This window comes from Dermacentor albipictus, chromosome 1 (genome assembly GCF_038994185.2).
Source record: "Dermacentor albipictus isolate Rhodes 1998 colony chromosome 1, USDA_Dalb.pri_finalv2, whole genome shotgun sequence".
Taxonomy (NCBI): Eukaryota; Metazoa; Arthropoda; class Arachnida; order Ixodida; family Ixodidae; genus Dermacentor; species Dermacentor albipictus.
In genome coordinates, this window is record NC_091821.1 from 308,464,890 (window position 1) to 308,485,976 (window position 21,087).

At 48.1% G+C, this 21,087-nt stretch overlaps 1 long non-coding RNA gene across 1 annotated transcript; it reads left to right on the forward strand.

Annotated features, from left to right (window-relative positions):
- Positions 1-18,421: 18,421 nt before the first annotated feature.
- Positions 18,422-19,341, forward strand: LOC135907063 (uncharacterized). Its single transcript, XR_010565879.2, has 2 exons — positions 18,422-18,755; positions 19,198-19,341. It is a non-coding gene; the product is annotated as an uncharacterized lncRNA (long non-coding RNA).
- Positions 19,342-21,087: the final 1,746 nt, after the last annotated feature.

Below are 21,087 nucleotides of genomic sequence, written 5' to 3' on the forward strand. Positions count from 1 at the left end.
TCGAAACTGCGGAATGAGCAGCAGACACCTTACAAAGCATTTATTTAGAGGTACAGATACAAAACAGCTTTGTAAAGCTTGTGCAGGTATTGATACCAGCATCTTGTTCTAGCGCTGCGCTTTGTCGTCTTTATAATGTAAGTTTTATGTGAATTTTTGTTATTATTATTATTATTATTATTATTATTATTATTATTATTATTATTATTATTATTATTATTATTATTATTATTATTATTATTATTATTATTATTATACTTCATACTTCGTACCTATTACTTCAAATAAATTGAATCCATAAAAATGTTTCCCTCTGATGAATGTAACGCACTCGATTAGCTTCACAATTGTGTATGAACAATATTATTGGGACACCTGCACTTATTCCAATCTAGATTATGCTTAAACGAATAATTTCGCTTTCGACGCCCTAATTATCGCAGTCCACTAACTTACAACTCAAATAAGTTTAGAAATGGGATATAAAACATTCGTACAGCTACTTACAAGGAAACAGCTGCCTTATTGCGCATAGTTTCAGCTTTTCTCTTCCTTGGCTTAGCATTGGCATTCAATTTTGTCATTCATCTTGAAGCAATACTGCTTCAATAAAATATTCGTGCTACACTACAAAAGGTGCCTTAACACAAATTCACATTTGTGTCCATCCTCCCAGGCGTCAAACTCTGAGTAATCATCACTTTCTGTAATGGCACTTTCTGTAATTGAGCAATTAACCTTTCCGTATTTTTCAAAAGTAACTATATTTAAAGAAGTTCTCAACATCTTACCCCTGAGTGCGGTAATACAATGAAGTCTGCACGTGGTAGCGCCCTAATCCAGGCACTCTGGGCTTCTTCATCTTGCGGAAACTTGAAGACATGATTTTTCTGCCCCGATTTGTGCATGTAATTGCTCCAGCAATTGGGAACGCAGCACTTATTAGGCATATCTTGGCAAGCCACTCCACATTCCGGGGCAATGAAGACTCGTGGTACGCACAATCGCAAATGGATGAAGTTGAGAGTATGACGGAAGCCCGTCTGGTCGGGATGATGCATACTTAAAAGGAAGAGGTCTGGACACCGACCAGAAATGGTTTAAAATAGTTATTTACGTTTCGGCTCCCCCACAGGAGCCTTGTTCACAATGAAACAAGCGGCAGAGCTGGCGCCCCTTTTTATGTGCGTCTCAAAACATGATTAAGGCATCTGGCATATACGGGTGGCAGATTGCCTTCGTTGCGATTAAGAGTGTGCGCCGTGGTTTGGATGATTAGGGACTCAAGATAAAGACGCGAAGAATGATTTCGTTCCTTGGCAATCACGCGAGATTTCTCCCAGTTAATTTTATGTGATGTGGCTGCGCAGTGTTCGGCCAAGGCATTCGATGCAACGTGTCGTTTCTGGACGTCATTCATGTGTTGCTTAAGTCTTGTTTTGAAGTTGCCGGTTTCACCGACGTAGACATACCGACAGTCCGCACACGGAATGACATACACCACGCCTGGGAACTTGTCCTTTTCCAAAGGGTCCTTCACATGCACGAGCTCGTGTCTAAGTTTCCAGGAGGGAACGTGCGCAGCCTGCACGTCATATGACCGCAGGACGCGTGCAAGAGAGACTCGGCTCTGTTTCTGGCCGGGCATTTGCGTTTTGCGCAGCAAAGCCGTAGCGCCGTCTGCAGGCGCCGTTTTACTCACCGACGGCGCAACGTCACTATGAGACCATGGCGTCACCACTACGCGATCGGATGGCGGGCGATTTGAACTGCGCTAAAGGTACGCGGACGCTTCAGAACGCATTTTCTCTTACAATAATCCTCTTCTTCGCATCATACAAGTGTTTCGAGGTTTGTGGGATGGTATCTCAAAAGTCCACGTTTATTTAATATTAACTTTTGGTGTCCCTTTAAACATAAGGTCAGAGGAGAGGAGGAAACTCGACTCGCTCATTCGACGGTGCATAAATAGTGCCTTAGGCTTACCACTTAGCACCTCCACAGAGAAGCTCCTCTCTATGGGAGTGCACAATACCTGGAACGAGATAGCGGAGGCTGTCAGAATTTCGCAGCTCGAAAGATTAAGCTGAACGACCACAGGCAGAGCTATCCTCGAAATGGTAAGCCTGCAAACAGATATAGGGGACTACTAGGCATGACAAACATCCCGCTGGACTGCCGAGAAAATCTCATCGTTCCCTCCCTCCCTCGTAACATGCATCCCATATTCAACACGGAGAGGGGGGGAAAGAGAGCAGAAGCACTGATCAAACGCTTCGATTAGAGGGACAGCAAGTCGGTTGCGTACGTGGACGCGGCAAGGGGCAAGTCGGGTGCGGCGGTCGACGGCCGAGGTGCCCCGTATCGGCCGCCGCCATTAAAAGCCGCAACTCGGAAACGACTGAAGAAGTTGCGATAGCGCTCGCTTGCGTGGGAACGGAAGCACATTTCATAATTAGCGATAGAACAACGGCCATCTGGAATTTTAGAAAGGGTAGGACCTCGCCGGAAGCGGCAAGGGTACGTTCTGGCGACGGCTAAACAGAAAAATAGCCTAATTTGGACCTCCGCACAAACGTCCGTTCCTGGCAATGAAGCGGCACACGAGTTAGCCCGAGCTCTCTACTTCCGGGTGGCTGTGGAACCGCCCGACTACCGGAACATGGACGAGCGTCTGCAATATTATACGGAGATTGTCGAAAATTATCGGCTACGCAGGAGAGTGGTGCCACCGCCGGATATAAGTCTAAACAATAGAGAGCCAGTCACATGACGGCCCCTGCAAGCTGGGAACTTCGTAAACCCGGTCTGGGCATACCATGTTATACATGATAGAGATGATGATGATGAAAACGGTTTATTTAAAGGAAAAGGGGAGAGGAGTTAGGAGAAGGGTGGTCGGATTCTTATTCCGGAATTCCGTTGGTTAAACCACCGCCCTAGCTCTTTCCACGAGGACTCGCTGGTCCTTGAGGGTTGAGCTGGACAGGGCTGCCTCCCATCCTTCCCACGTTGGCTGTTATATAGTTTCTAAGGCACTATTAGCCAGGCAGGCCCATGCCATATGGTACAAATCTGCGTTCTGCCCGCAGAATTTACACTCGACCGAAAAGGATTGTGGCTCAATAGCATTTAGCTTGACTGGGTTATTAAATGACATGGTTTGTAATCTTCGTAAATGACATTCTTCTGATTTATCTAATCCCTTAGTCGGGCCCGGGTATTCTCGTGGCGATAAGCGCAAGTGCTGTAATACGTCTGCATAAGTTATTCCCAGTGCATGGTTCCCAGTGCATAAGTTCCCAGTGCATGGCACTGGAAAGTCCGAGTCTTCGAGAAGGAAGGAGGAGGCACTTCGGGGGAGAAAAGCTCGGGCGGCAGCGTGTGCACACTCATTTCCCTCTACACCCTCATGACCTGGCACCCAGATCAGCTCTTTGTGCGAAGCGAAGACCCCAGATTGTTTGAGGATCCTGCAAGCTAGCGATGCAATTTGGCCCCGCGTTTAATTTCTATATGCAGTTTGCGAGTCTGCAATGATGTATTCGGAACTAGGATGCGAAGCCGCCATGGCGATCGCCACCTCTTCCAATTCTGCAATTTCCCGTGCCGAAAAGAAAGTCCATTGACCGACTGCCTTTGATGCACCACCGATATTTTGGAGGCACATTATAATTAGTTCAGAATAACGCTGCTCGTTTTATTTTTTCGAATTAGAACGGCCAGCGAACAGCCATGAGAACTAGCCTTTCTCTTCCATCTCTTGCAGCTCAACGTAATGTTTCCCGTTTACCATTATTTCACAAATGTTTCACCATACAACACTGCATTATGTATTCATTCGTACTCCGCGCTACGTATCCCGTCGCATCGATCATTCTTACAAGGTTCACGTTCCTTCTTGCAATTCAAATACATTTTTCCACTCATTCGTGCCTCGGACGTCACTAGACTGGAACCGCCTTCCCGCAAACATTGTATCTATCAGCGATAACTTTTTGTTTCGTGATGCGTGTTTCGAGACTAGCGTGTTCTGGTCTACAGACGAGGCAACCTAAAGTTTGCCCGCGCGGCACCAGCGCCGAATGCTCCCCTAGCGGACCGATGGAAGTTTCGAGGGTCGTCGCTGCGCTAGCGCGCGCCCGTGTTCTGTACGGCGGGAGCGCTCGTGCGCGTGGTTTTTGCGATGCCGAGTGCGACCTCATCAGCCAGGAAAGGTGGCACGCAATACTGATGTGTTGTTGATTGCCACAGCAGCCTCGAAAACACGAAAGGTCGTACGCCACCCGTGAAGTTCTACAGATTTCCTGGGAAGTGGTGCGAGAAGGACAGACGACAAGCATGGATAACTGCAGTGCGCCGTGTCAAGTAAGTCTCATACTTTCGTATTCGCGTGTAATATCTTGAAAGCGGAATAGTCATATGCCTGTTTTTAGTGCACGGCCGTTTGTTTAGTCGTGTCGCGTTGTTGAATTCTGGTGGCATCCGCCGTTTGTTAGCGGTAAATGCATGCGTGTTGCGCCGCTAAGCTCTACGACGCGTGCTCGATTCCCAGCCACGGCGGCCGCATTTCGATAGGGGCAAAATGCAAGAACACCCTTGTTACCGCGTGCTTTGATTTTTGTGCACGTTAAAGAACCCCCAGAGGTTAAATATATTCCTGAGACTCCCCATTACTTCGGGCCTCATAATGATTTTGTGGTTTTTGCATGGTTTTGGCACTTAGAAACCCCTAATTTATTTGATTGCACTGTGCCTTCCCTCGCGATCGACATGGACGAGCTCAAGAGAATTATTTCCCTTTTCCAAACGCTGCAACTGAAATAACTAGTTGTGCAGGTAACGAAAGGGGCCGCGCGCTACTTTTCTGTGGTAGCAGACCGTATTTAATGCAAGCCGCGGTCGTCGCGTGCGTCGGGAAGCGGCAGATCGGAAAGCAGCCGCTCGAGACGTGCGCGTTATATTTGTTGTTTGCCCATGATTTCTAAGTATCTAAGTGTGCAAGTATCATAACTTGTAGTGGTGCCACTCTTGTAGAATAATATATGCACACAATCCCAGGAACGTTCCCTTTGCAAACATATTATTGGGAGTAATTTAATCCCCACAACAAATAGGCACACATACTGGTTCATTCATATGCGATGCAGATGGAAGCGGCGCCAAACAGACCAATGGCAATCACAACAGTCTTCTCAGCAGTCAGCACCACCGGGACATGTGCTTTCCTAGTGCAGCGACGCAGCTCTTGAGCAGCACCAAGACACGTGTGAAACAGACTCCAGAACATGCCTTTGTGAAGTGACGGAACCGTCAAGAAGCAGCCCAATGGATCTGCAGTCATCGAGTAGTATGACAACAGAAGTTCCTGCTGCCAGTCTGACTTATGTTGTAATTGAAATAAAAGTGGCTAAATTTCTGAACATGGTGCGTACCTCTAAATCGACGTCGTCTACGATCTTGTCGGACACCTGTGACACGCACTTGGCTTTCACTCTCACATCACCGTCCACAATTTGTTCAATGCCGTACACGTTCCGAAGCAGACGCTCCCCTATCGTGAGGTTGCCGCCGCGAAAAAAAGCTGACGGCGTCGGCAACCTTCTTGAAACCGCACGGCAATCTTTGCATCGCTGTTGCGCAAGCAGGCGATCTGCCGCCGAGGAAAACGGAGCGCCGTGAGAACGAGCAGCGAAGAAAAGCGCCGACGGCACAATATAAACAAAGCGGAGCCTGCGCCACGACGCGACCGCGCTGCTTGGCATTTCCACATTGGGGCGCTGTCAGGAGGCGCAGTAGCGCCGCCTGGCCATGGTTTTCTCGTCTATACCCCTCTCCTCCCCATCCCCCGGCGCGCGGTCTGATTGGTACGCTCCCATTCCGGCGGGGTCCTGAATAGATGGGTGGATGTTATAAGCGTCCCCTTTGGAACGGGGTGGTGGGTTGCGCCACCAAGCTCTTACTATTATACTGCGTAATGTCCTACATAGGCAAAAAAGAGAAGGAAACGAAGAAAAGAAACCCACGATGAATTCCGTATAACCAAATTTTCTGACCCCCTATTGTGAACTTTGTTTTTGTAAGACTCCGTTTCTTGTCGTTTCCCTGCTTTTCTTCCACCAATCTTCCAATCGCCTCGTACTAATCTCTATTGCGGATATGTTTACTTTTTCCCTGCTCTCGCTGAACCTTACGGCTTAAAGGAGGCCAGTGATGCCTAAATCGACCGCTGGGCAGATATCTTCACACTCTAATAAAACATTGTCCATCGTTTCCCAAGCTTTACCGCAGCAAGCACATGTTTATTCTTCCTTCTCATATCTCGCTTTATAGATGCGTGTTCCTCGCTCCTACCTTCGGCGCGCCTTCTGGCGGTGAGCTCCGGTACCTGCCCCCCTGCGTGACACCGGACGCCGGACGGCGAAGGCTCGACTAAGCTCCGCTGTTAAAAGAAAGAAAAAGGTGCCGGAGTTGGCTAGTCCTTATATCTAAATACGCTGGAATTAACGGATGGATGGATGGATGGATGGATGGATGGATGGATGGATGGATGGATGGATGGATAAACCTTTATTTGAAACAGTGACTTGTCACTCGAGGTGCGAGTTTCCCTTTTTCCAGGAACCCTCTGCCTGGACAGCCCGTCGGGCCCGGGTTATCAGTTCGCGTTGGTCGACCAGGTCCAGCTCGGAGATCGCAGCCGCCCACGTTTCAGTGAGTAGGTTTGGGTCTGCGTTTACTGCTCCTGGTTGTGTCGCTGTGAATGTGATGCTCGTTCCGGTATTCTTGGATTGCAGTAGAAAATGTGCCAGGGTGCCTGGCACACTGCAATGGGGACAAATGTGGCTTTATAGCGTCGGTTGGAAATGATGCAATGAGATGCCGTGGCTGAACGTATTGGTTTAGAGTCGCCTGTAGTCGGTGCCTTCGTTTAATGCTAGTTTTGGATGTGGGAGCGGGTACACTCTACTTCCAAGCCGATAGTGCTGTAGTAGGGTTTGGTAAGTTAGTGCTACTGTTTCTGTTTCCTTCGCTGGTGTGGATGGGCGCGACGTGTCTAGAATTTCGTGCTGGGAAGTCCGGTTGACGCTTGCGCGGGCCGCGTTCTGTGCCGCTTCATTCCTCTCGAATTCCTCGTGTCCCTGAACTCACGTGATACAGGTGCGGGAGGGAGGAGTGTCGCCGCGTTTTAGCATGTTGATCGCTTTGATGGTAATCGTGCCCTTCATGTAATTGGGTGCCGCTGTTTGAAAGTCGGTGAAGACCACTATGGCATCCCTGCTCGTCTGTGTGGCGAGTGCTATAGCAGCCTCCTCAGCTGCGTTCGCACGTTTGGCGAGAAATGTCGCCAACGCAAGTGTCGCTCCCTTGCAATGTGTGACGCTGATGGCGCAGGCGTTTCGGCCCGGATGCGTGGCTGCGTCCACGTAGCGCGCGTGCAGGTCATTAGAGCGGTTATGTCTGATGGTGTTATGTCTAATGGCGAGCCGTCTGCCTCAGTGGTGTTCAGGATGCATGTTCCAAGGGATCCGGCTAACTTGTAGATATTCTCGGAGCTTCCACTGGATCTTGCCCGTACGTTCGCCATCGAGTTCTAGGTTGGGTGTGTGTCCTGTACGTCGGACGACTGCCCGGCCTGCGGTTGTGAGCTTGAGTCTTTGGTTGATGAGGTGTGCTTCCTCAAGTTCTTCCCAGGAGTTGTGAACTCCCATGCGAAGCAGTCGGTCAGTGGAGGCGGTTGGTGGCAATCCTAGGGCGAGCTTCGTGGCCTTTCGCATTGTGAGGTTTAGCTTGTGTTTCTCCGCTATCTTCAGGTTGAGGTAAGGAGTTCCGTACGCAATGCGGCTGTAAAGGAGGGCTTGTACCATTCGCAAGGTGTCGTGCTCTTTGAGGCCATTGCGGCGATTGGCCACCCGTCGTATGAGATGAGTAAGCTGTGTCACGGAGATCTGTAGCCCAGGGAGTGTGGCGAAGCCGGACCCGTCCTTGTGTGTATGGATTCCGAGAATTCGAAGCGAGTCGACCTTCGGTATTGGCACTCCCTGTAGAAGGGCTTGTGGTTCCGGTGCGTCGTGGCTTGGAGGTCTGCCCCGGGTGAGCGCCCCGAGCACTACCAGCTCGGATTTTTCCGGGGCACAGTGTAGCCCGCTGGTGTTGAGGTACCGTTCGATAATGTTGACCGCCTCCTCTGTTCGCCCGTGCACCCCTTCAGCAGTCTTCTATAGATGGTGTGTGAAATGCATGTGAATGTTGTGTGTCTCAGTATTTCTTTTCTTTCCAGTATAAGCAATGCTAACGACTCATAAAAAAAAACCTCTTCTAATAATTTACAACATTTATTACGGATAAACATCGTCACTTGCATGCAGAGGTCATAAATATATACAGGGTGCCCAAATTAACTATCATGCACATAGAATTACAAAAAAAAAAAGCAACTGTATTACTTGAAGAAACCCTGGTGCATATTTTTCCAGTACAGTGGAGTAGCCGACAGTAACTTTTTCATTACTGAGTAATAATTAGGTAATTGTAATTAATTATCTAACTCGAGACGTCCTATGCTAATTATGAAAGTGTCAATGAGGCATATGAAGGGACAGCCAAGGGACATCTAACTGCGGTACTTTCAGCGACGTACTAATTGCGTACTAACTTTTTTCCGACTGATACATAAACCCTGCGAAATATAGAGAATACCACGTAACTGCATGCGCTCCCATCCTTATAATAAAGCAGCGCCCTCGAACAGGCTCCCTCTGAGTTATCCAGAACGAAATAAAGGAAATAAAGAAAAACATCGTGATCGAGCTGGTGACTTATCTGCCACGCCCCGACCGAAGTAACATGTCGCGTTTGGTGTTAATTGAAAACAAGCTGTGACAGCTGTTGTCTTAGCGTAGATAAAGTGCACAGATGTCTTTTTTTTTTGCCGCAGGACCTATCGCCACAAAGGCGAGTTGACAACGCCAGTGCAAAGGTTTAAAGGTGCATTTTGTTTCGTCCTATTCGCCATGTGTTTCTCTAATGAGCAGAAGGTAAACGTGATCCTTGCCTTGGGATCTGCAAATAGCAACAAGAGGAAGGCCGCAAATATATATATATATATACCAATCATGGAAGTGTGGCGGTAGACCAAACGCATCGGCTATCATCACAAATTATTAAAACCTGAGAAAAACCGGCAGCTTCAAGAAGCAGTGGCGGAGGACTCCATCTTTGATTCACAGCCTACGCACGGATGTCCTAGCATTTATGGCCTCAAACCCTCATGCTACCGTGCGGTACATGGCCGCTGCAGGTAAGGATTTCCAAGTCATCAGTTTGGAGGATTCTAAATGTCAGCCTTTCACCTGTACCGCTTTAACCAACACCAATGCTTAGAACATAGGGACCTCGTCTAGATTTTTCGAATTGGGTCTTCACAAAAGCCAATGAGTCATCAGACTTTTGACCAACATCATGTGCACAGATGAAGCCAATTTTCGCAGAAACGTTTAGGTAAATTTGCATAACGCACACTACAAGAGGTACTCCAGTCCACACTGGGTAAAGTGCAATCGGCACCAGTACCAGTGGTCGCTCATTGGAGTTGAATGGAAAAACTTTAATAAAAGTCCAGCAGGACGCACGGCAGCGCGCAGTGGGCGTCTCCCACGCAGGGACCAACAGGGCATACCTGGCGGCCGCTGCGCGAGCCTGCTGGACTGCCAACATTGGTCGCTCATTGTGTGGTTCGGAATTTACGCCGGTGTTATGATCGGTCCCATCTTCTTCGATTGCACACTGAACTGGACAGCGCTACGTGAACGAAATCCTTGAAGGAGTGGTGGATGAGTTTCTCAGCGAAGTCCCGTTGTCACGTCTTCCCCTTCTGTGGTATCAGCAAGATGGGGCGCCAATACACAGCAGCAGCCGAGCACGAAACTGGCTGGACGCACTTTTCATGTGCAATAGATTGGAAGGCACGGGCCTGTAAATTGGCCGGCTAGGTCACCTGACCTCTCTCCGTTCGATTTCTTTGCTTGGGGTTATGTGAAAGGTCGTGCTTACATGATTGACACGGACTTCAGATTAGTTCAAGACAAGGATAACGGATGTATGCCGTAGAATTCCGGCGTTGGTCATCAAAAAAGCCACTGAAGATGTGATAAAGCGGACACAATACTGCATAGCTGCAAAAGGAGACCTATTCAAACACGTCCTCTAACCTGGTGTTCAACAGAGCTTACGAATTCATAGATAATGTTGGCACAGTGCAATCTGATGGTCTTTCTGTTTTTTTTCTCTCTTTTTTTGTGCAGACATCTGATTATTAATTCGGCTAATTGAGAAGTGGTATATTTACTTTCTTGAACGCAACGGTTTTGTCTATTCTCTACACGTTGGCCGCTTCCCGGCCTGTTTATTTCGCTTTTATTTTTGACACAAACATGTTTTCACAGCACGTAAACACTTTCATGAAAAATAAAACGGTCACTTTAATTTGGCTTCGGTCAGAACCAAGTTTCTGGCACGAAATATAGCTTCGCACGCACTCTTTCGATGCGTGCGTTGGCAGGAAAGCTGGGATTTTGAGGTCGCGTTATCAAGGGGCTTTTGTTATCAATGCGATCAGTCGGTCATGAAAGACGGATAATAAATAAGTGTGACGCAGAAACGAGTGGAAGGAATAGCTGCGAAGCCGTGAAACCTGCTGCTGGTGCTTCTTCCGTACGATTATCGAGGTGATGCGCTGTCCATTCGGGTTTGCGACAGGTAATGCATTTGCTTTCAATCAGTATGATGCGGGTAGGAGCGCACTCACGTGGCATTTTTCATACTTCGTGAGGTTTTTTTGCCAGTCGGAAAATATAGTACGGAATTAGTACGTCGCTTAAAATACCACCTTTAGATGTCATTTTGGGGTGTTTACAAATGCCTCATTGATACTTTGAAAATTAGGACAGTACTTTTCGAGTTACATAATTAATTGCAATCACTCAATTAAATCTCAATAACGAAATAATACTTGCGGCTACTCGACTGTACTGGAAAGAATATGCACTAGGCTTTCTTCGATTAATGCAACTGCTCTTTCTTTAAGTCTTGGTGCATGATAATTGGGGGACACTGTATAATTCACCCAGTAAGCGAAATGACGCCAAGCCGGATTCACTCGAAATCAGAATCAAATTCAGTCATGCGCAGGAGCGCTTATAGTCGGACTCACAGAAAAGAGAGAGAGAGAGAGACTAGTTACGCCGGAAAGGCGAAGCAGTATCCAATTATACGACAATTACACGAAGGAAGATTACACCACCGGAAGGACTCAGGCTGTGAAATTGAACTGTCTCCTACTATGAGGTCTTGCATATACTTATATAACGGCGTCACTTCAGTGCTCAATGCTTCGAGGTCACACGGAGTTTTTTGAAGTGCAACAAATATATATATACATGGGGTTCGGAAAGCAGGTCGCCTCCCCACCCCCGCAAAAATGAAAACTGTCCGCCTATGCATCAATGCATACTAACTCGCTATCTACCGCCATTTGAAGCTCGTTTGAACCATCGCTTTAAAACCAACGTTAGTTATACCGATTACAGTGGTCGTAGGTGGAAGTAGGACAAAACGATAGATGGAAGATTGAAATAAATAATTTCTAATATAAACGGCTGGGTAATATATCGTAGTGTGATCCACGTACAATAATAAGATGTATCAAAATTTTTTGAAATTGCTTTATGTTTTAAGCAGAAATATGAGTGCTACGTCCATCAAGATCGACAGTTTTACATTAGGTATATTGAAATGGCACTGTAATGGCACCCCTTGACCAAAAATATCAATTTCATTGTTTTCAGACGCTCTAGTAGTAATCTTTATTAACTATACATGTAGTATACTTAGGCGGAAAGTATCGCCTTTGCAGCGAAACTGCAGCCTCAATTTTTTCTTTCTTTCTATATTTTTTTTCTTTTTTTACTGTGAGTCCACGTATAAGCGCTGTTGTGCATTACTGCTATTCATTCTAATTTAGAATTAGTCTGACTTGACCTCGTTTCGTTTACTGCGTGAATTACATATTGTTACGGCGAAGGGAACGATGAAGTTGAATAGGACTAGACGAAGATGAAGTCTGGCAGTTGCCTGAACTTCTTTAAGAAAAAATCTAGAATCAAGATTTACACAGCTTAGTTTGAGCTTTTCAATTATAAATATCCTTTCTCTAGGAGCCTCCTCTCTTGGACAGTGCCACACGGATATTTGCTCAACCGTGGAGGATTTTATAGTTGCTACAAAGAGATTGTCTTGAATTCTTAAACATTTTATTTTTGTTCATTTCCTCCAGTTAGCTTTTGTTAGATATGGAGCTGTTTCCTGCGATTACTTCGAGTTCCCCAGACCACATCGGATTGCAGCACAGCTAATTGAGGAATGCAGAAGCAGGAAAGCGCATTCCAGAGGAGACACGTGCAAACAAGTTGGCGGCCCCCAGGTCGTGTGCCGCCGGGATTAGAAGGGGCCCTGGGACAATGGAGCTCAATCGTCCCCCTTCGGCTTTGAAGAAGGCATTTGCCACCGCTGCGCAGCCGTACCACCGGGAGCAGGTGGGCACTCGTGCAACGGAGCATGAGCGCCCCCCCCCCCCCCTCCTTCTCCTCCTCGAAAGAAGTGGATTGCAACTCTGCGAGGCAAGAGCGCAGTACCGGGAACAAGTGATCAAGAGTGGAGGACCAGGCGCTGACTCTCTTCGCCGGGTATGACGCCATCGCACGGGCGCCTGCCATTGGCGGAAAGTGGCGTCATCGGAGCGGACTCTCCTATTGGTCGAACATGACGTGACTTCCAGTGCTCGAAGGGTTTATAAGAAGCCTTCCAGAGAGACCTGAGCATTCTGGGACATGCCCTGATTCCCTGATTCACCTCTCTCGAACTTCTTGCCGCGGGCCGCAGCGTCCGAGTTGCTGCCGGCCCGTAATGACTGTACGACTGTTAATTGACGCTCACCTCCTTGTAAATAATGTAGAATAAATCCTCCCAAGTTTGGTCTTCATCCCGGAGTCCGTCCCTCAACCCCTACACTTTACCATTCTCAGTTTTTTAATAAAGATAGCCTAATTTCATCCAAATCTTGGCCAATCCCCCACAGTGGGTGTGCGCCATCGCATAAGGAATACCATACCATACCATACCATACCATACCATACCATACCATACCATACCATACCATGCCTGAACGCCATATACGCCAGTTGTAAATATACGTTATTTTACACTCGTGGGCCTGCTTTCTTCCTGCAACATTTTGGTGGAAGGTGCGGGGTACAATCACGGAACTTCGCAGCGGACGTCATCTACCTGCCGCCACAATGGCAAATCAACCGACACAAGCGACAACGCCTCAGCAGCCCGTGCCAACGGTCATCCTCACTCATCCGCGGGACTCGGGGACATTTTGTGGCACGGACAACGCCGACGTCGGGGACTGGCTTACGATGTACGAACGAGTGTGCGACAACAACAGGTGGGATCCAACAATGATGCTAGCAAACGTGATATTTTACCTAAGAGGAACTGCGAGGCAATGGTACGACACACATGAAGCTGACCTAACGAGCTGGGATGTCTGCAAAGAAAAAATGCGAGACCTGTTTGGCAGACCTGTCGGTCGTCAGCTGACGGCAAAAAAAGAACTTGCGTGTCGCGCTCAAACGTCCACAGAATCCTATGTCGTCTACATACAGGATGTGCTGGCCCTCTGTAGCAAGGCTGATAACAACATGACCGAGGCAGACAAGATTGGTTACATATTGAAAGGTATTGCAGACGATGCCTTCAATCTCCTGATGTGCAAGGATTGTGCCACTGTGGATGCAATTATAAAGGAGTGCCGGCGCTTCAAACAAGCGAAGGGCCGCCGCGTCGCTCCAAAATTTCGACCGATTGCCCAATACCGCTGCGACATCTTCTTGCGAATACCCGCCGCGCTTCGTTCAGCCCACAGGACCGGAAGAAATCACGCGCACCGTTCGCCGTGAGCTTGAGGCCATGGCTCCGGCTCCAGTTCGTTCTGACTGCCGGGAAAGCGTGCCCGCTATCTCCCTTATACAAGCGGTCGTTCGGGAGGAAATAGCAAGTTTGGGCATTCCATCTCTCAGCTCTGTCCGCCATACAAACACCTACCAGATTTCTCCGGCCGCTCGCTCCCAGACGCAAAGCTTTCCGCCCCCTCGTCGCAACCCAGCTGACTGGCGCACAGCGGATGATAAACCTATCTGTTTTAATTGTTCCGGTATTGGACACATCGCCCGTCATTGCCGCAACCATTGGTCGTCGCCTCCTCGGTGGTCGTCGCCGAGTCACTACCGCCAAGTACCAGACGATCGTACTTTCTCGCCCTATACGCCGACTAGGAACATCAACGCCGACAGTGCTCCACCAAGATCCAGCCGCTCCCCGCCTCCGCAAGGTCGTAGGTCCCGTTCGCCTCTCGTTCACCGCTCTTCGTCCCCTTCTGCAACCGGTTGCTTCGCTTCGGGAAACTAGGCGGTGCAGCTCCCGCAGGTGAAGCTGCAACTCCGACCCAGCCCACAAATCCTCTGTTGACCCTGACTACATGTGGAAACCTACTGGACATTGAAGTTGATGGCGTTCCTGCTAGATCTCTCGTTGACACAGAAGCGCAGCTTTCAATTATGAGCGCTGCTCTCCGCCGAAGGCTCAAAAAGGTTCTGACACCCGCCGTACCGTGCACTGTGCGAGTCGCCAATGGGAGTACTTCACCTGTCCTTGGAATGTGCACAGCGCGTGTGACCATTGGGGGCCATTATACCGTTGTTATATTTATCGTCCTTGAACACTGTCCACACGACCTAATTCTCGGCCTCGACTTCCTTTCGAAACACTGTGCCCAAATTGACTGCTCCGCAGGTGTTGTACAGTTGGATCTGCCGCTTCCTGCCGACGAAACAACTTGTGTTTCCCACCACTTATGTTCAGCTGAGTTTGCAAGGCTGTCTCCACAGGCGGCTACAAATGTCCTCCTGACGCCCTGTCCTCCCTTACCTGATGGCGAGTACGTCGTGTCGCCGCTTACTGACGTGGTTTTGTCGCGCAATATTGTCCTACCGAGCACCCTAATCCAGATCCGCGAAAACTGCGCTCGCGTGCCCATCCTCAATTGTGGATTTTCGCCGCATGTGCTGCCACACGGTATCGCCATAGCGCATATCACTCCTTTGGAAGAAGTTGAGATTTCTTCTTTGACCTCTGAATCCTTCGTAATTACCAACGGACCTTTGTCACCAACTCCTCCGCACTCGACGCCTGCGGGCGATGTTTCTAAGATGATCGCCCCTGACCTTCCTTCCGAGCAAACAACAGCTCTTCGTCACCTCCTGTCATCTTTTCGGGACATCTTTGATTTGGACGACCGTCCACTTGGCCAGACATCTGTTGTCACGCATCGCATCAACACTGGTGACGCCAGCCCCATTCATAGGCGGCCATATCGTGTCTCCGCAACAGAAAGGGCCATCATACAGAAAGAAGTAGACAGCATGATAGACAAGGACATCATTGAACCTTCCAGTAGCCCGTGGGCATCACCGGTTGTCTTAGTAAAGAAAAAAGACAACTCGTGGCGCTTCTGCGTTGACTACCGTGACCTCAACAGGATAACAAAGAAGATCCCCTGCCGCGCATTGATGATGCTCTTGACTGCCTTCACGGATCCCAATACTTTTCATCAATTGACCTCCGCTCCGGCTACCGGCAGATTAGCGTCGATGAGATGGACCGCGAGAAAACCGCCTTCGTCACACCGGATGGTCTGTACCAATTTAAAGTCATGCCGTTTGGATTATGCAATGCGCCAGCTATATACATTCGAGCGCATGATGGACTCTCTCTTGCGCGGCTTGAAGTGGTCTACATGCCTCTGTTACCTCGACGATGTGACTGTGTTTTCGCCGAACTTTGAGAGCCACCTGCGGCGCCTCACAACCATACTCTCCGTGTTTCGCAGGGCTGGCCTTCAGCTAAATTCCTCCAAGTGTCATTTCGGTCGCCGTGAAATTAACATGCTCGGCCATCTCGTAAACGCCGCCGGAATCCAACCTGATCCACAGAAAGTTCACGCCGTGCGAAATTTTCCTGTACCTTGTTCAACAAACGATGTCCGTAGTTTTCTGGGCTTATGCTCTTATTTCCGGCGATTTGTGAACAATTTTGCCGACATCGCTAACCCTCTCAGTGACCTTCTTAAGAAAGACGTCTCTTTCTCTTGGGGACATCTGCAGGAGAAAGCCTTTTCTACCCTGATTGAGCGACTTACAACTTCCCCAATTCTGTCCCACTTTGACCCTTCTGCGCCCATTGAAGTACGAACTGACGCGAGTGGTCATGACATCGGCGCTGTCCTCGCTCAGCGTCGACAGGGCCAAGACCGTGTCATCGCTTACGCTAGCCGCCTTCATTCCACGCCCGAGCGAAATTACTCCATTACTGAGAGAGAATGTCTCGCGCTCGTATGGGTGATCGCGAAATTCCGGCCGTACCTTTTGGGTCGGAGCTTCTGTGTCGTAACCGATCATCACGCCCTCTGCTGGCTCTCCTCTTTGAAGGACCCAACTGGACGACTTGCACGTTGGGCATTGCGTCTACAGGAATATACATTTTCTATTAGGTATAAGTCAGAGCGCCTGCATAAAGACGCTGACTGCCTGTCCCGCGATCCCGTGGATCAACCGGACGATACCGATGCAGACTCGGACATCAGTGTTCTGTCCATCTTTGTCTTCCTCCATATTGGCGACGAGCAGCGCAAAGATGTTGTTATTCGAACACTTATGGAACGCCTAAGCTCCTCGCCCAATGACCCGTCCCTCCGCATGTTCACCTTGCGCGATGGAACTTTATACCGTCGTAGCGTTCGTCCTGACGGCCCGGAGCTCCTCCTAGTCGTTCCCAAGCACCTTCGACTAGCCGTGCTTCAGCAACTTCACGACGCTCCTACTGCTGGCCATCTGGGCATCACTCGTACACGACCGCCTGCGGCGCCGCTTCTTCTGGCCCGGCATTTATCGCTCTGTGCGCCGTAATGTCGCTTAATTCTTGCCACCAGTGGCAGCGTCGGAAGACACCTGCTACGCCTCCCGCTGGTTTGCTTCAACCAATTGATATCCCCACAGAGCCTTTCTTTCGTGTGGGCCTAGACCTCCTTGGCCCCTTTCCAATTTCCATCAAAGGAATCAAATGGATTGCTGTAGCAACCGATTACGCCACGAGATATGCCATCGCACGAGCGCTACCAACCAGCTGCGCTACAGATGTCGCCGACTTCCTACTATACGACGTCATACTGCACCACGGCGCCCCTCGCCAGTTGCTGACGGATCGCGGGCGCTACTTTTTATCGAAGGTCGTCGATGACCTGCTCCGCTCCTGCTCTACAGAACACCAGATTGCTGCCGCGTACCACCCTCCAACGAACGGCCTCACCGAGCGACTCAACCGCACGCTAACTGAAATGCTGGCCATGTACGTTTCCGACGATCACCGTGACTGGGACGTCGCTTTACCATACATCACTTTCGCATCCCTAGCAAAAATTCTAATAGAAGTTTGTATTAGTCTAATACAGTTTTGTATTAGTTGTATAAGTTTTGTATTAGACCAATAGAAATTTCTATCAGTTGTACTGATTGACCTATAAGACCAATAGAGCCTATGTATTAGGCGTATTAGTCTTATACAAACAGTGTTGCATGTCTGCTAGTTTCATTATTAGACTGATACGTCCTATTGACTTTATACAGATTGTTGCTGGTCTGTTATGCAACATGCATTGTTGAATTTTGTTGCCCCTTTTTGCTGCTTGTTTAATGCGAGGGTGAAAGTTCATGAAAAATTAAGTCTGTATTGGGGACCATTTGCAGAGAGGTCTCTGATTATTCGCTGAATAATAAAGAACAAAATGTGCAGCACACAGCATTCGCACGTTTGTATTAGTTTCATCGCACTAAGCTTATCTCTCAGCGATATACACGAAAGCGATCGACGCGCGCCAACATGGTCTTGCTAATTTTGTTTCACTGGCGACGTCTCATAACTAGGCCTCTGTTGAGCCTCGTCGCGATGAGTCGTGAGGAAACAGCTATGTTTACAACGCAACAAATACTTCGCCACGAAAAAAAAAACACAACGAACAACCAGCCGTGACCTGCGAGGCAGAGTCGCGATGCCCGGTGGGTTTACGAACGATGGTGCAATCGCAGCAACCATAGTTGTTTGCCACTGAAGTTGCGTTAGTCCCGTATCTTCTGTTGAAGTGCGCATAAAGCAGTGTTAAACTTGTAACCTAAATTGATAACTTAATACCCCATATAAAAGGCCGTAATATTTTTTGACATCAATGAGCAGTATCGCAGAGAAGGGAACACGGCAGGCGGGAAGATCGCAAAAGTACGGCCGTAGTCAGCCGTAGTTGCGCACAGCACGTGTGCATTGGCGGCTACCATGTTGCAGTGTACTGTAGCCATGTCAAGGCGAGGTGTGCGCGATTTTTAGTGAATTAACGATGTGTTTTTAAGGAACCCGAAGTGCTGGCGTCTGCGCAATCTTATTCCTGCAATATAATACTTGGATATGGGTGTTGTGTGACTTCAAAACAACGGAAGGCAACTAGTTTTACCCCTGTGCTTCGTGGATCTATCAGCGTGCATCGATGTGATGTGTCTTCGCCGGCGCCGATTCCTTTCCATTTGGAGGTAACTATTGTACTTATTTATGCTTCTATAGTATAGTATAAAGTTGTTTCTTTTTATCCCAATGGTGGATGCACTTCAGTACAGTGTGATTGGGCCGATTGTTGTGCGCATAGCAGCAGTGACATGCATGTTTCCGACAATGCTGTGCAAGATTTCTGTCTAGAGTTGTTCTTTATCTGCCTACAGTTTCGATGTAACACACAGAACATTTTTGGTGCATTTTATGTGCTGTCTAATTGTTTTGTCATATCAGATGGCGTCATTTTTCTTTATGATAAACATATGGAACTAAGCATATCAAACTTTGCCCTAAAATTAGTTTGGAAATTACGGGGCCATATTATTCCAATTTAGAAGCAAATATTGCCTGCTTAAACATTTAGTGGTAGAACTAGCACCCCTGCTTTTAAATGTTTCTATATGTGTGTATGTTTCAACCCAGGTTTTTCTGACCACCCCAAAAGGACGTTCTCTGGTCGAAGTGGTGGAGTAAAAGCTCTGGCAATCAAAATTGCTGACCTGACGAAGATCTCGAAAGAGAAATCTGTAAAAATATTTGTGTGCTAATAAATGCTCCTAGCAATTATGCCTGTTTTTCATTCTGTAACTGGTGCATTGAGACCTTTTCTTTCACACCAATAGACCTATTAGACTAATACGCCGATGTACCTATTAGACTAATACGCCGATATACCTATTAGACTAATACACCAATAGACCTATTAGACTAATACACCAATAGACCTATCAGACTAATAAGCCAATAACCAATAGGTCTATTAGACTAATACACTAATAGACATAATAGACTGTATTAGTGTCAATAACCTCATAGGCTATTAGTTTTTGTATTAGAATTTTTGCTAGGGATACAACTCGTCCCGTCACGAGATTGCCGGATTTTCACCATTTTACCTTTTGTATGGCCGCGACCTCACCTTGCCCTTTGACACGTTGCTAACTTCCGCAGTACAATCACTCAGCACTGGTTACGCTCGCGATGCTATTGACTTAGCCGCCCAGGCCCGAGATGTCGCCCGTCATCGCCTCACAGTCTCGCAAGCTTCTCAAAAGCGACGCTACGACCTTCGGCACCGAGACTACCATTTTTCACCTGGTCCCCTTGTCCTTCTCTGGACGCCTTCACGTCGCGTCGGCTTGTCGGAAAAACTACTTTCCCGGTGTTCTGGTCCGTACCAGATCTTACGCCAACTGTCCGACGTGACATACGAGATCGCCCCAGTCGTCAGCCTTCAGTGCATCGCAATGTCACCAGCGATGTTGTTCACGTCGCCAGGATTAAGCCCTATGTCTCCCCATTAAGTGAGGCTCTATAATTTGCACTGGGACGGAGATACTCCACCGGGAGGGTGATGTTACGGTGAAGGGAACGATGAAGTTGAATTGGACTAGATGAAGACGAAGTCTGGCAGTTGCCTGAACGCCATATATACGCCAGTTGTAAATATACGTTATTTTACACTCGTGGGCCTGCTTTCTTCCTGCAACAATATATTTATGACCTCTGCGTGCAAGTGGCGATGTTTCCATCCCTAATAAATGTTGTAAATTATTAAAAGAGTTTCTTTTTTTCATGAGTCGTTAGCACTGCTAACTGGAAAAAGAAGAAATGCAGAGACATGTCATTCACGTGCATTTCACACTCCGTTGATAAAAGACTCTGCGGAAGGAGTCACTGATGTCTGCAGGTTTTTTTCAAGATCAAAAAGCACGCAAAGCAATTTGAAGCGAGGTGAACATACAGCAACATTCATTCTCTAGTTGGAAGGGGAAAGGGCGCCTAAGACGAGGACAAGCAAAGAAGACAACTCATTCTGTAAGCATGGGCTATTCGTACCATAAGAAATAATATAGTTGGGTACCTCCTTCTCTATAAAAAATACAATAAGCTTTGTCTGTGCGTGGTGTTTACAGTAAATAAAAAAATGTTGAAGTGAGAAAATACGGATGAGGTAGCCACGGCTGGTGCTTCTAATGCGCCTGTACTCCTATTGTCAGGTTTAGCAGAAATAAAGCGAAAGTATGAATTAAAAGCCGTGCATGTTCACGCCAATAATGATGCAGTGAGCTTTAGCCACAATAAAAATTTAACTGAAAAGGTGAAAAGGTGAACTAAAAAGAAGTGATGTGGGTGACATGGGTGACAGAACTCTGGTAGTGACACCCCGGGGGGGGGGGGGAGGGGGGAGGGGAAGCCCGCCCTCGCCCCTCGGATGGCCGAGGGGCGAGGGCGGAAAGCTTTGGAGGGGGCTCGGGCACCGGAGTCCCTCCGTAGTCGGCACCTATGCAGATATATACATATATTGGCAGC